The following is a 14,715-nucleotide window of genomic DNA, read 5'->3' as shown; positions in this document are numbered from 1 at the left end:
CTGGGCGCATTGCATAAAGTTTAGATAGTTACAATTACATGCACAAATAAATTACAAGCATAACATAACAGTATGAAGGTAGCAAATTAAGCAAATAGGAGTCAGGTATAAGTTACAGGCATAATATCTATTCTCACTGTGCCCCCAGCCCCTTGCGCCTCCTCACGCTTCCGCTCCTTTCAACTCTTGGCCCCCGCTCCACTGAAACTCCCTACCTCTTTGTATTCGCTCCTCCCCTACCTACTCATCCTTCCACTCCTCTCTGAAAGCCCTTCTCCTCCACCCCCCTGACTCTCCTTCCCTACCTCTCTCCCCCCAATCGCCCTGTGCCCCCCTTCTCTTCCCCTTCCTCCTTCCCCCTCTTTCCCTGACCTCAAATCAGATACTGAAACCACCAGGGGGCATCGGAGGTCACCAGGGGGCTCCCACTTCCCTTCCCCTCCCTCCTTCCCCCGTCCCTCTCCTCCTGCTGACCTCAAATCAGACATTGAAACCCTCCTCACATACCTCCTCTTCCCTACCCCCCCTCCTTTTAAATAAATTGTTCTACATACTGTGTCATTGGTTTGTCTCATGTTTGCAAATATGCTTCTTTCTTTATTGTACCTTTTTGTTATACTGTAAAGCGTTTTGGATTAAAGGGCTATATAAACTCAATAAACATAAACATGAACATAATATAGCAATATAACAGGTAACATAAAGTGCAAGCAGGAATCGCGTACAGTACAAAGGTCAGGACTGGTCTGGCCTTTGAATTGTGGGCGACAAAGGTGGCATTAGATGCCATTCGTAGCTAGCCAGTTTTTATTATTTTTCCTGAAACTTAGGAAGGTCTGGTCAATTCGGAGGTGCAGAGGGAGGGCGCTCCAGTATTGGGCGGCCTGAACAGGGAAGCTGTTCCCACCTGCCCTTTTCTAGTTGAATCTGGGAACAGCAGTGAAATAGGAGTTGGCAGCCCTGGTAGGGCGTGATGAGGATTTTCTGATAATTTTTTCTCTTAGCTACTGTGGGGCAGCATTGTTTAGGCATTTATGGGTGACTAACTTGTATTGAATCCTGTCCTTAATGTAAATCAATTTGTTATGTCTTCTGGCCTCAGATATTTTCTCTCCTCAGAATACTTATACTTACTCATTCAAACAACTTTGTTAAAGGGATGTTATGGTTACTAGTAAAATCCAAAAACCTAAGAAATTTGCGAGTTATGGTAAGCTATGCAACCAGAACTCACGCCACTGCCATGCACTGCTAGCACTAGCACCCAGGTCATCAAAGATGACATCACAAATGACACAATTGATGACATCACTGATGACCTCACCTAGCTGGGGTTGTTGCTTTGTTTGGTGACAGTCCTAATTTTGAGCTGAGGACTCCATGATACACATACTATAAAGGTACTGTGCATGTAGAGCGTGACCTTGTGCTATATTCTGAAGTTATTTCCCCTAGGGTTTACCCTGAGGTCATAAAGCACATACATAGAAGAAGCAGGTCCCATGCATATAATACATTTCTCAAGAATGTGATATGCTTCGACTTATGATTGTACAACCTAAACATACCATCTTAAGAATACTTTAGTTCTATGATCCATACTGCATTCATTGTTTATCTTTATTTATTATTTGATTTCTGTATTAAACAAAAAACATCAGGACAAAGTTTATTACAAGGCTATTAATCACTTTTGATATGTTGTAAATGACACTGTAAGTGTTACCCCTTATACAGACATTCCATTTGCATTGTTACACAGTAGTAATATCCTATGTGATGTAATCAGTGATGTAATCGATGTTGTCCTCAGTGTTAGTGTTAGCAGTGCAGGGTGGTGGCGTGAGTTATGGCTGCATAGCTTAACGTAACTGACACATTTCTTGGGTTTTTCTATTCTACTAGTAACCATGACGTCCCTTTAACAGTGTTTTGTCACTGAATTCCATAGGTTTTTATTAGTTCAACTTATCCATAATGTCCTTTTAACAAAGTTTTCTCACTGGGTTTCATAGATTTTTATTAGTGAAAATATTTCATGATGTTGCATCACTATATATACGTTATTAATAATTCCTCTTTTAACATGTATGAAAGAACTATAAACCTCCTTTAACAAACATTTTTTACAATGCCTACTGATGCGTGTCATTATCAGAAGTGCATGCTGGGGATACAAGTCATGGTTGAATTGTGCCCAGGGCATGAGGCTCGACCTTGACCCGCGCCCCACCAAAACACCCCAGTTATCCACTGCACCTAGCCTGCATCCTGGTCAAGTGTACACTATACCCTTTTTAGGTGACCAATGGCCAGTGCTCATTTCTTGCAGCCATGGTCAGTCTCCAAAATCAATGGGGCATAGGCTTTGGCCATGCTGCATGCTCCAATAAGCAAGTAAGAGTAGAGGTCCTTGCCGAGGGTGAGGCCCTCTGCCCAAGCACCATAGTTATATCACTATTTTTACTTGAAAAAGTAAAACACAACAGATTTGCAAAACCATGCGTTCAGGTCCTTGCTGTTGCTCCTCGCGCATGTTTACTGCAATCCCGTCCAGTACTTTGAGCTGTATTCATGAGCAGAATTTCTTTTCACATTCAAACCTATGCCATTTTCGAAATACTTTACCACATAGTTGGCCCCTGGTTGCCATGCCAACTTTAACTGCATTGTTGGTCCCTCGTGTTCATGGCCAGTGGCCGGATTGTCTGGGTCATTGACATGACCCGGACACTCTGGCCACTGGCCACAGGCTATACATCAGTCACCAAAGGTATATCACTATTTTTGTATCTACATTACGACACTTTTAAAAAATTAAACACAGACACAATTGCAAAACCATGCTTTTGAGTCCTTGCCAATGCTCTTTGCGAAGGTTTGCTGCAAATTTGTTCATGTTTTCTTTTTTCGAAAGTGTCAAAGTGTACGTACAAAAACTAGTTATATAACTTCGCCCCCACTTGACAAAATCCATTCAAACTTTGCACAAACATTCAAAGTTGGGTCTACAATCAATTTGTAAAGCTTTGTGCAGATTTGTCAAACTGCACTAAAGTTATAAACCGTCTCAAAGTGTTGAGACCCCCCATCTAATTTTGCCCCCTCTTGACAAAATCCATCCAAACTTTGCAAAAACATTCAAAGCTAGGTCTAAAATAATTTTGCAAACTTGTACGCAGATCGGTCGAACGGCACCAAATGTATAGGCCGGTCAAACATATTGGGACCCCCTCTAACTTTGTCCCCTCTTGGTGCAACTTCACCAAACTTTGCAGAACCATTCGGGGTTGGGTCTAGAATGATATTGCAACTGCTTTTCACCAACCCTATTATACAGAAATATGCATGGATGTACTCAAACTTTTGTCAAGTTTGCGAACATCACAGGCATGCTGCCGAACAGTTGAGATGTTTGTGGACATTGCAGTTTTTGACTTCTTATGGCCATATCTCATCCCATCTTCACCAGCCCTAGTTGGAGTCAACATTTCTCCTACTAGAATATTATATTTCAAAGTCAACATTTAGTTAGTCTCTATCAGAATTCTCGATTTGGGTGGTTTCATTTCGAGAGGATGTCCTTTGAATATGAAAGCCAACACCTCTAGTTTTGGAATTGTTAAAATTACCTGCTAAATCATTTGCGGTAAAACGTTGGCCACTGCCCACACACGATATATATACACATTTGTTATCCCGAGGCGAGGGGAAGTGTTGATGACTGCACTGTAGGCTTCCTGGCACTACTCAGTGTGTGGGCCTGATCTACAAAGCATTTCTCAAAGGGAGTTTCCTATTGAAAAACACATTTTCAAGCAGGCCCTGTGTGTCCTAAAACTATGATGAAGCTAAATCCTCCAAAAGCATGGGGTAATATACCCCATAACATTAGATACATTTTGACCTCACAAGAAAGGCAGATCAATGAGAAAATTAATTCCGAATTAAATGATGGTTTTTATTTTATTTTTATTTGACACTTATATAGCGCACAAAACCCTGAGGTATCTAGGCGCTTTTAGCTCAAGAATACGGTTACAGTAGGTGCTTCAGGTTGCAGAAGAGGAAGCGTAAGAGGTGAATTGCATCATGGAACGTGCAAAGGGTAATAATACATCATACGCCAAGTGCAAGAAAAAGTTGTGTGAGAGGTTCAGAGGTTGTGTGAATTACTGAGCAGGTAGATGTGTTAATGGGTTTGTAATTGTTACGCCACTAGGAATTTAAGTGAGACCCCACACACTTTAATCTGCTTTCGCTTATTTTGTACACTTCTGTTTTACTGGGGGTAAACCTATTCCTTAAAGTTCTCAACGTTGTTAGATGGTAAGGCTGGAGATGACATATAGTGGATTAGTTGATGGTGGTGGAACTTGGAGGCAAGGGTGCCAATCCAAATTTCACGCTGGACCGTAGTTGTGTGATCTGTGCAAATTACTTTAGCTCCCCATGCATGACATTGTAAATCCTTGTCAAGTGAAAGAAGAAGGCACCTTTTGCTCACTACTATAACCGGAAATAAAGGTCTCACACACGCATACACACACGTTTGCTGAGTCCTGCACTGTTCTTGAAGCTCGGGGGACACAACTTCACACACCTAAAAAAGCATGGTCGGGAGATCATCAGTTACAAGTGGATCTGGCTGGACTCCAGGGTCCTCGAGGCTTTCAGTCATCAAGTTTCTCAAATCTGTAGGCAAGGCCGGTGCAAGAAGTCATGCCACCCTATTTAAAGAGCAATTTTGATGCTGTGACCCATTCTAACATGGTAACCTCTTTGGTGATTTTAAGTACAAAATGGCTCCGCTTTTTGGTTCTTTGGTGATGGAGCCAATCAGACGCCTTGATTTGCCTTATTGTACTACCAGCCCTAGGTGTGTGTGTTTTCATTTTCTTGGTAATGCAATCGCCCACATGTTTATCTGTTTTCTATAATCTGGTCTCAATGGGGCATGCGCACACAGAAGTGCGCCAACTGTAGTTTTGTCTTTATTAGTTTGGGCTATTAGGTGATGCGTAAGCGCCACGATTGCATTGGAGTACAGGTAGGAGAAAGATGACATGTGAAAAAGGACACACAGTGTGTGTGTGTTGTTTAGTTATTTACCCAGCCATTGACTGCCCATGGCAATCCCACCACTCCTTGCCGCTCCAACCCCCGCATCTCTTTTAGTTTGCTCTATCAAGTAAGACAATCAAGCCTCCACCTGCAATTGTTTTTCTGAGCAATCTTCTGAGAGTTAATGGCATCATTTCGGCTGTAAATGACTACTGGTGTAATATAAAAGTGTTAACCAAGTGTGCCTTTAGCCACTTGATTTATATCTGATCCTTGCCCTGCAGTCCTATTACAAACCAGCAATGACAGAGCCAACAGTTTTGGCTTGAGATATTAGATATGCATTTGCCAGCTATTGAAATGATATGCGCAGGTAATCACTTAATTTTTCAGCTGTTGCAATGTTATGGGCAGGTAGTAACTTTATATCAGTGCCTAGAAAATGTCTATCCCTTCACAAACGCCCACACTGGTGGCTTCACCGATGCTTGTTTCCCTACTGTTACACAGTCGTGCTTGCTTTCTTTTTTCCAAGCAGGACGATGAATTTCAACCAAACCATTCTTCTCTCATGGTGGAAGTCTCCTTTCTCAAGAAAAAAATCCGATAGCTGCCAAATCATCCAGTCAGTGGCTACCCTAAAATGAAGCGTGGCACCTGCACAAATGTAGGGAATCGCCCCTGAGGTTGCACCCCAGAGACATACACGTCCCTGGGCCTTCTTGGTGCTTCGGGAAGTGGCCAATGGGCATTCTCCAAAGGTGTCTGCTGCGTCTCTGCTGCCCCTTCCCTCGTACAGTAAACAAGACGCGCATTGCAAGCGTTGTCTGAAGTAAAGAGGGGCTGCTCTTTGTGTTAATTTTCCGCGAGTACATAATAAGGAAGTCAGCATGGCGGATCCACACAGCAAGGGAGGGGAGAGCAAAGTAAACAGTAAACAATATGGGCTGTACCTTCCTGCTGCTTCGGGAAGATGGTTAAGGAACTATTCTGGTGCCTTGCCCAGGAGGAGCCACATTTCAAAGAGCCGCTCTGTTGATATCCTGCTTTCTCCTGGCGCGGAGGGAGGGGGCTTGATTACTCAGCAGAGCCTGGCAGGACGCTGACATATCAAAGTGGCGACGAGGCGAAAGCTTTTCCAATAATCCAGCAAAGAGGCAGGACATTACTGCCATGCACAGAAGGAGTCGCTGTGGAAAAAACATGTTGTTCCAACAGCATAATAGCACACAGGATAAAGCAATGAATTATACAGCCTGCCTGCTGGTAGCGAGGCCCCTTTCCGATAAGTAACTTATAGACATCAAAACATCCAGCAGACACAAGACTGATGGCAAAGCAATATTCACTTTTTACAGCACAATTGTTACTATAGGAAAACGATGTTATATATTAAAATAAATGCAATCTCTAAAACCCTTGTATTGCTATCATATGCCATTAAACACCTCAAATGCATGGTGTAGGCACAGTCTGACATGTCCAGGTTCTGCCCTCAATACCATGTGCAACCTGAAATATCGAAATACTGTCATCTTCTGCTACGCATCTGCCAGGTATGATAATCATGGGTAAGGTTGGGTTACAGATAAAAATGCCCTGTAACTCCTGCGGAGAGGCATCAGCCAATCAGAATACCAGGATCGCTGACTTTATTCACTAGGACAAATCTGTATGTCACTGCAGCTGCCGGTGCCTCCTCCTCGGCACCTCCATTTTCTCATCCCCTGGCTTCGTGCCAGTAGCTGCTCCTCACTGCCACGGGACCAGAGACCCACTTTCCAGAAATCAATTCACCACCCCTGAAAGGACCCCTCTTACTTGCTCTCGTAGCCACCCGACCCGCTGTAGCCACCGGTCACTCCTCAGCTCTGCCTCCCCTTTTGGCAGGCTGGAGCCTAGCAGCCACATGGCAGCCATATTAACTTTGATTTAATTATTTGAATGCAAGCATGGTTCACATTCTTTCCATAGCCCGTGTTTGCTCCACAAAGAATAAAGGCCCTTAGCCACCCGTGGGGTGCTAAAAGCAATTATCATCAGTTTGGCAGGCTGCACCGGGTGGTAACAAGGCACCACACTCGGCCTATTAACTTGGCTTTTGGGTTATTGGTATGATCCACTAAACTCGTCACTGTACCTTAATTATGCTCCCTCAAAAGTCTGCCAGACCTGCCCCTCCAGCCACTCTTACATTAAAGGGCCTCCTGAGGTTGGATGTCCTGGAGATCTATTTAAGCATGATGGCACATAGATATGAGGAATTTAAAGGGCTCCTGGTTGGGACCCTATTCTGCCCAGGAAGGCTCTCTAGTCGAAAAAAACAAACAAACAGGGTCAATGTGCCCCATTCGCAAAATCGAAGAAGTTGTCATCTCGAGTACAAATGACACATGTAACTGTCTTGCAGAGTGAGCGAGATCTGCAGCAGATAACCGCGGACAATAAGAACGAGTGGAGGGCTTTTTTCGCCAGACCCACGCTTCCTGGAGGAGGCGGAGCCGGGAGTGTCACGTGACCTTGCACGTGACCCAGCTGAGCGCTGAATACAGCGAGCCCACCACCCTTGCGGCGCTAAGCCCAACAGGTGCAAAGGGCGCTTGCTGTTTTGTGGCTGTTTGGGGCGTTGGGAGCCGCACTACTAAGGCCGACACTGCGGAGCACAGCAGGAAAGTGTTGACTGTGGCCCTTGGGAGCCCTAGGAGCGGGCTGGAGATGATGCCAGGAAGACCCGGAATCCCGCAGACCCGAGCGCAACTAAGGAAAGCCGAGCGGGATGAAATCACGATGGCCGGAAGAAAGACGCTGCTAGCCCACGGAAGAGCGGTAAGTGTGTTGGCTAACAGCGCAGAAAAACCTTGCTATGATCTTAAGGGTCTGAGTCTGCCACCTCGCAAATCTTTTGATCAGAGAGTTAATGGTGTTAATATTACAAACACCATGCCCACAGAAGGATCACTAGACTCAGCATCAAAAACAGCAGAGCATGCAATTGACTGCCTAGAGGCAACCCCGTGCACCCCATACCGCAGCCCCCGCGATAGATTGGAGCAATTGGACGCGCAAATGGACACGCAGGTCCTAGAAAGAGAAGCGGCCAAAGGGGGGGAGCATGTGATATGCCCAATCATAGAAAGAGAGGAGCAGCCGGAGTATCAGACCCTGAATGAGGTCTTGGAGGCACAATGTAACACAAGAGATAACCTCTGTACCCCTGATCAAGCCAACGCGAGTGCTCTCATAGAGAGGGCCTCCAACAAAAGTAGAGTTGTCACGCACTCCAATGGCCCCCTAATCAAAGAGATAAGTATGCCAAATTCAAATCCTGATCGAGCGAATCCGCACAGTGAAATCTGCTCGCTGAAAATACTAGCATGGAAGAATGTCGAGGAGATAATAAGAAAAGATATGGAGAAAGTAAAAAGCATCTCAGTGTTAAATGGGTCTGGACCTCCTAATTTGGCATCAATGAGGCTCCAAAAGCGATGGGAAACCTCTAAAGAAAGCCCCACAAAGGAACTACCACCTGATAAAAGTAAATTGGTCAAAAATTTGGAGACGAGGGAAAAGCCAGGGCAACCCATAATGATGAACAGTCAACAAGAACAAGAGCGATGGTTACCAGATGAAATGAGTGATGCTATTTCGGAGGACGAGGAAGGCATGATAAGTCGGAAACCGTGTGATTCCATCAAAGTAAGAAATCCACTCGAAGAAGATATATGGAAGCCGGCAGAGGAACTTTCCTCCATGGCCAATAAGGAGGAAGACCCCCACCAACAACCTCGACGAAGCTCCATAGCTATTGCAGATCAGTTGATCAGAGATTTAACCCGATTAAATGCCAAAATGGCGGCCCCAAGTGCGAGCCGCCAACAAAATATTCAACAGCAAGGAAACATCTCAAACCGAACGGCTCCCGAAGAGAGCGGTAAGGATCCCGGAAGAATGGAGGACTCAAATTTGTATCTGAGACAGATAGAGAAACGAAGGACTGAAGTACATTCAAGGCATTACTTCCACACACATAGCTCGGACTCCGACCTCCACCAATCACAAAAACATAAAAAGGAAAAAAGAGACATAGGAAATCACAATACAAATGTTTCTGTAAATATATCAAGGAACATCAGAAGGTCCGGGTCGTGGTCGTCTACAATACCTACAAGAAACACCGAGACCGAAACAGAAAAAGAGGAAGTCGAACAGGTTGAACAGAACATGACCAAACTACCGCAAAGGAAAATAAGGACTAGGACCTTAACATCGAAAGCCATGATCGAAAAAGTGGTGAATGAATTACAACCAATTATGATGTCAGCAACGACAATAGCAACAACGCCGTTAACAAAGCTCTATGAGCAACTAAATGAAACATGCAAAGACCAGAACACACTGATCGCGCTGCTAAATACGAAAATTATTAAAATGGAAGGGGATATTTTGGAAATGACTCTACAAAACCAAATGTCATCTCGTGGATATGAACACGCGACAAACACACTGAAAGACGCCCTGAAAAATAATGCCGAGGATAAACGGTTATTTGCAGAGGTAGCCAAACACGCGCTACTATCCTTGAATAAAGAGCTGGAGAAAAGGTATATTCAAACCAAAAGACCCAATCAGTGCCCGGATCAGTGTGAAATGATACCGGAAGAACAAGAGTCCCAAATCCAGTTAGTCCCAACGAATGAGCTCCTCCCATTAAAGCAAATAAGAGTAGAGGATAGAAATGAGGTTGGAACAAACAAAAAATCAATCCCAAGGAAACATGACGTGATTAACGCAGATCAAGAGGGGAAAGAACATGATCACCAACACAAAGACAACGTGCAAGATCCAAAGACTACAGGATCCGGAACCAAAGAGATGGAGAATAGGGGGCCATCTGGCGGAGTCTCTGGCAAGGCCAAAAAAAGTGAGGACATACGAATATGCGAGCCGGAGGTAATAGTCGACTCCTCAACCTCCGAAAATATCAGTAATGTGAGGGCCAGATTGGACGATAAAACAGAGGATTCACGAACAAGAGAGCCAATGGTGCCCCTAACCACTGAAAATAGCAACAATGAACGTGAAGACAATAGGATGAGAGGCGTGAGACCAACACAGCCAATACTTAGAAATAAGAGCCCTGATAAAGATTGGTATGAGATATTTGAAAAACATCCATCAACCAATCCAAAGAATAGTGGAAACGGGTTAATAAATGGTAATAACAAACAAGGGAAATGTAAAAGGAAAACAAAAAACTTGTCGGCCCCAAAGAATAAGAATGCCAAAAACACAGCAAACTTTTTTAGAAATATCAAGGCCCTAAAGGTGACAATAAATAATACAGAGTTGACCAAAGAGGAGGCCAAAAAACTTGCGGTGAGTGATCCAAATACTGGACAAAATCAAAATAAGGAGCAAGAAATGCCTAGCCAAAACGGTAATGCCTTAATAGAACTCAATCAAGTTGAGGAAGATGAAGATCTGATGAATATGTCAGTATACAGCACTCATGATGATACAGACGATGAGTCGGGAAGTTTGATAGAGGTGACCAACAAAAAGAAGGATGGGGCGAGACATAAGGATTCTACGAGAGAGAGGGTGCCAGAGCGTACAAACGATGAACCGATAAACAGGAGAGTGATACGCCTGATTTGCCCATCGGAAAAGATGGAGGGTGTGCTGGTCGAAACAAGTGAGGACGATATCTGGGCAAAAAAACCATTTTACACCATGGAAGAAAAATTAAAAATTAGTCTATTGAAAAACAAACTAGCCCTGGAGAAACAGAGGATGCAGACTACCTTAGAAGTAAAAGCGGGCTCAAATTACCCAGAAGTGGAACCATCAACAGACAGAATGCCAAAGCCCACTAAAATAGTGAATGAAAAGAGCGAAAGAAATGAGAGAACTAAAGAAGACTCGAGAACCCGAAATAAGCAGGAGAAGTATAACTCAAAGGAGGGACAACTAAAGTTCAGGGTCCTGATTGAAAAGATTGAACAAAATAAGAATGATACATCGCCGAATAGGAATACAATACTACAATTGTTTCAAACAATACCGGTATTACGAGTAATCCGAAGTATCGAATTAAGCAGAGTCGAAATGATAAAAGAATATGGGCGTGTAAGTACCTTGTTACACATTGACTCAAGGAAGACCACAGTTCTGATTATGATGTGTGAAAGGCAAATAATGGAAGCAGGATACCAAATCTATGAGGTAGATAATCTACTAGCCCCAAATCAGTGCTCACAGAAGGAAAATCAACAGCAGTATGCCGAGCAGCACGAAAGGCAGGGGAGTGCGGAAAAAGGCACTGAAGTCGGTGATGATTGTAGAAAATTGAGGGATTTGATAGTCGACCCAAAAGGCCTAAAAATCGAAATAACAGTGCCGAATATACCCGCCACGGAAGATCTAACCCAGCAAGCTCAGAACGGAAATAACCCTAAACCGGAAATAGATGCAGCCGAATGGGCATGGATAGCTAAAGCCATAAATAACCAACCACGAAGCTAATGCCAAAGGGACAAAAACATCATAACATGGGCAACTTGGAATACCAGAGGATTCGCACATCTTGCCAACAGTTCCAACGAACTGCTGAGGAAATGCGATATCGTATGTCTCCAAGAGACATGGCTAGCCAGTTGCCCGTGCATAGAAGGTTTTGAGGTGGCAATGAATCCGGCCATAATAAAAAAAAAGGGAAGACCCATGTCGGGTCAACTAATCTTGGTGAAACACAAGAGCGGGTTTGTGATAAAGGAGTCCATGAATCTGTCAAATTACATACAATATGCAAAGGTCGAGGCCAATGATTTTGAGGACACACAAAAAATCATAAGGATACATATTTACAACATCTACTGGAACAATCAAGAAGCTAAACAAGAGAACTTAATGGACGACCTGTTGGATGCCATTGATCACTTGAAATCAAAAGAGAGGGATGCAAAGATAGTGATATGTGGAGACTTGAATTTGAAATTAATAGAAATCGTTAACAAACCCAAATCGAAAAAAGAACGATCAGTAAAGGAAAGGAGGAAGGAACAGATGTGGCTCGAAGAGATGGACGATCGCGCTATGATAATGATGAATGGAAACACAATGGGCGATATACCGGCAGTAGAGACATGGGAGAGAGGTAATCAGAGGTCAATCATAGATAATTTTTTCGTGACAGAAAACATCGCTGCAGAAATGTCCTCTATGAAAGTGATAAAATCGACACAGAGTGACCACAACCTTGTCTCACTGATGTGGAGCCAACCCACTCATAAGAAAACCTCACAGAAGCACCAACAATATGAAGTGGAACCCGGAAGAACAAGGCTGAGAATGACGGCCACGGAAATAGAATCACTTGCAGAGGCCATAAATCCTGATTCATGCTATTTGAAGACCTCAACAACAGAGTACAGTGAATTTATGGAAATCTACAGGGTGAAAGTTAAAGGTCCGAAGAAACTACAGTACAAAAAGCATGTACACGATAAAGAATTAGCAGAAAAAAAAGAACCCTAAGGAAAAACTGTAGAAAGCTAAAGCAAACAAATGACACGAAATATAAGCAAAAGACAAGTCTGTTAAAAAACAACTATAGGTCATGGGTGAGGTTGCATAGGGCCAAATTAGAGCAAAATGATGCGGAAGCCATGCTGAAGTCACTGAGGCAGCGAAATTCCAGAGGATTCTGGTCTCTGCTAAATGAAGTAGAAAATCCCCAGAAAGCAATAATGAAGAACATGGTGACAGAAAGTGAATGGGAGAAGCACTACACATCCCTGTTCGAGAAACAACTTAAAAAAGAAACACCGTTTTTTCCGGAAATACAACCATGGGATCTAAGCTTCAAACGCATAGATATAGTAACCTGCATTAAAAAATGTAGTGATTCAAGAGCAGCAGGACCTGATGGCTTATCAAATTTGATGCTGAAACAAAACATCGACGAATGGGCCGCGTTCTGCGAAAGACTTTTCCAAAACATCACAAAAGAGGTCAGACTCCCTGCATCATGGAAAGAAGGCATCATAGTGCCGATATTCAAGAAAGGATGTCGCCTGAAACCAACAAACTACAGGCCAATTGCCCTGTTAGACGTACTGGGGAAGATCTTTGCAACTATGCTCTTACAGAAACTGAATACATGGCTAAAAGAAAGTAAGTCAATTGATGTCCGACAAGCTGGCTTTGTAAAGGGCGTGGGATGCAACTTAAATCTGCTAATATTGAACTTAGTAAAAATGGAAGCAATAAGATCAGGCCAGAAAGTGTATTTAGCTCTGATTGATCTGGCTCATGCTTTTGACGGGGTAGACAGAGAAACGCTATGGCAAAATCTGAAAGATCGAGGCTGCCCATTGAGCCTTATCCTGGCCATAAAAGAATTATATTCGCAAACATCTGTAAAAATTCGATTGGATGACCAGGGAAACCACTCAAAATCAATACCAACGGCCAGAGGGATAAAACAGGGCTGTCCACTGGGCGCTACTCTATTCAACTTTTATATATCAGAAGTGGGTAGGGTGTTTGAGGAAGTTCGAAGCACGCCCCCCACGATAAATGGTAATAAACTGAGTTGGCTCCTCTACGCAGACGATATGGTAATTTTAGACCTTACACCTATAGGGCTGCAACGGAAATTAACATAATTTAAAGAATATACAATAAAAATGGGCTTGGAGGTCAATGCAGAGAAATCCGAGATCCTGACCCTAGAAAATCTAAAGGGTCCCTCATCAAGAAAACGCCAATTCCAATGGTCACTCGGAAATGAGAAACTTAAAAAAGCAAAATGCAGCAGATACCTAGGGGTGTACATCAACTCAAGTCTGCGAGATGAACCTATGGTAGTTAAGACCCTGAGTAAATGTAAACCGTTGACAGCACAAGCCCGGGTAATCCATAACAAATATGGAAAATTCTCATACAAGCCAGTGATCAACTTCTATAAAAGTAAGGTAATTCCAGCACTAATCTTCGGTGCAGAATGTATGTTCGGATGCTCCAGTGAGATCTGGGCAAGATGTGAGGGGCAATTTTGGAAAAAGATTCTGCAAATACCCCAAAGTTACCCGACCGCTTGTGTAATCTATGAAGTTGGTGTAACAACGCTAGATGCGAAGATCACATGGAACATGCTAAACCTGTACAGGAAAACAATTAAAAATTGTGTCCCCCAATTCGAAATCTTGGCAGAACGGAATAGTTTACAGGCCCACCCGATCCTCCAGCAATGGAGAACAAACTGTAAAAGGATTCTGAAAGAGATAGAAGTAGACGAGAAACAGCTTGTCAACAACCCAAATGGAGTGAAAAAAAAACTAATGGATCTTGACTGGATCAAAACAACAGAAAAAAGAAATTCCCATAAATGCATGAAGAACCATCCCGGAGAAGCAAAAGGGAGAATGCAGCTAACACAATACCTTGAACTGTTTCCATGCAAAGATCTAAGGAGGGCATATCTGCGATTCAGACTGAATTTATATGAAACTAAAGAAGCCCAAATCTACAACAGGAAATGGCCAAATGAAGAGACAACATGCCGTTTCTGTCGAATAGAGTCAGAATCATTAAAACATTTGATACTTTATTGCAGCGAACTTAAGGAATTAAGAACAAAATACCTGG

The sequence above is a fragment of the Ambystoma mexicanum genome, chromosome 5p (assembly GCF_040938575.1).
Source record: "Ambystoma mexicanum isolate Mex_15411 chromosome 5p, UKY_AmexF1_1, whole genome shotgun sequence".
In the NCBI taxonomy this organism is placed as follows: Eukaryota; Metazoa; Chordata; class Amphibia; order Caudata; family Ambystomatidae; genus Ambystoma; species Ambystoma mexicanum.
This window is presented reverse-complemented; position numbering follows the sequence as displayed.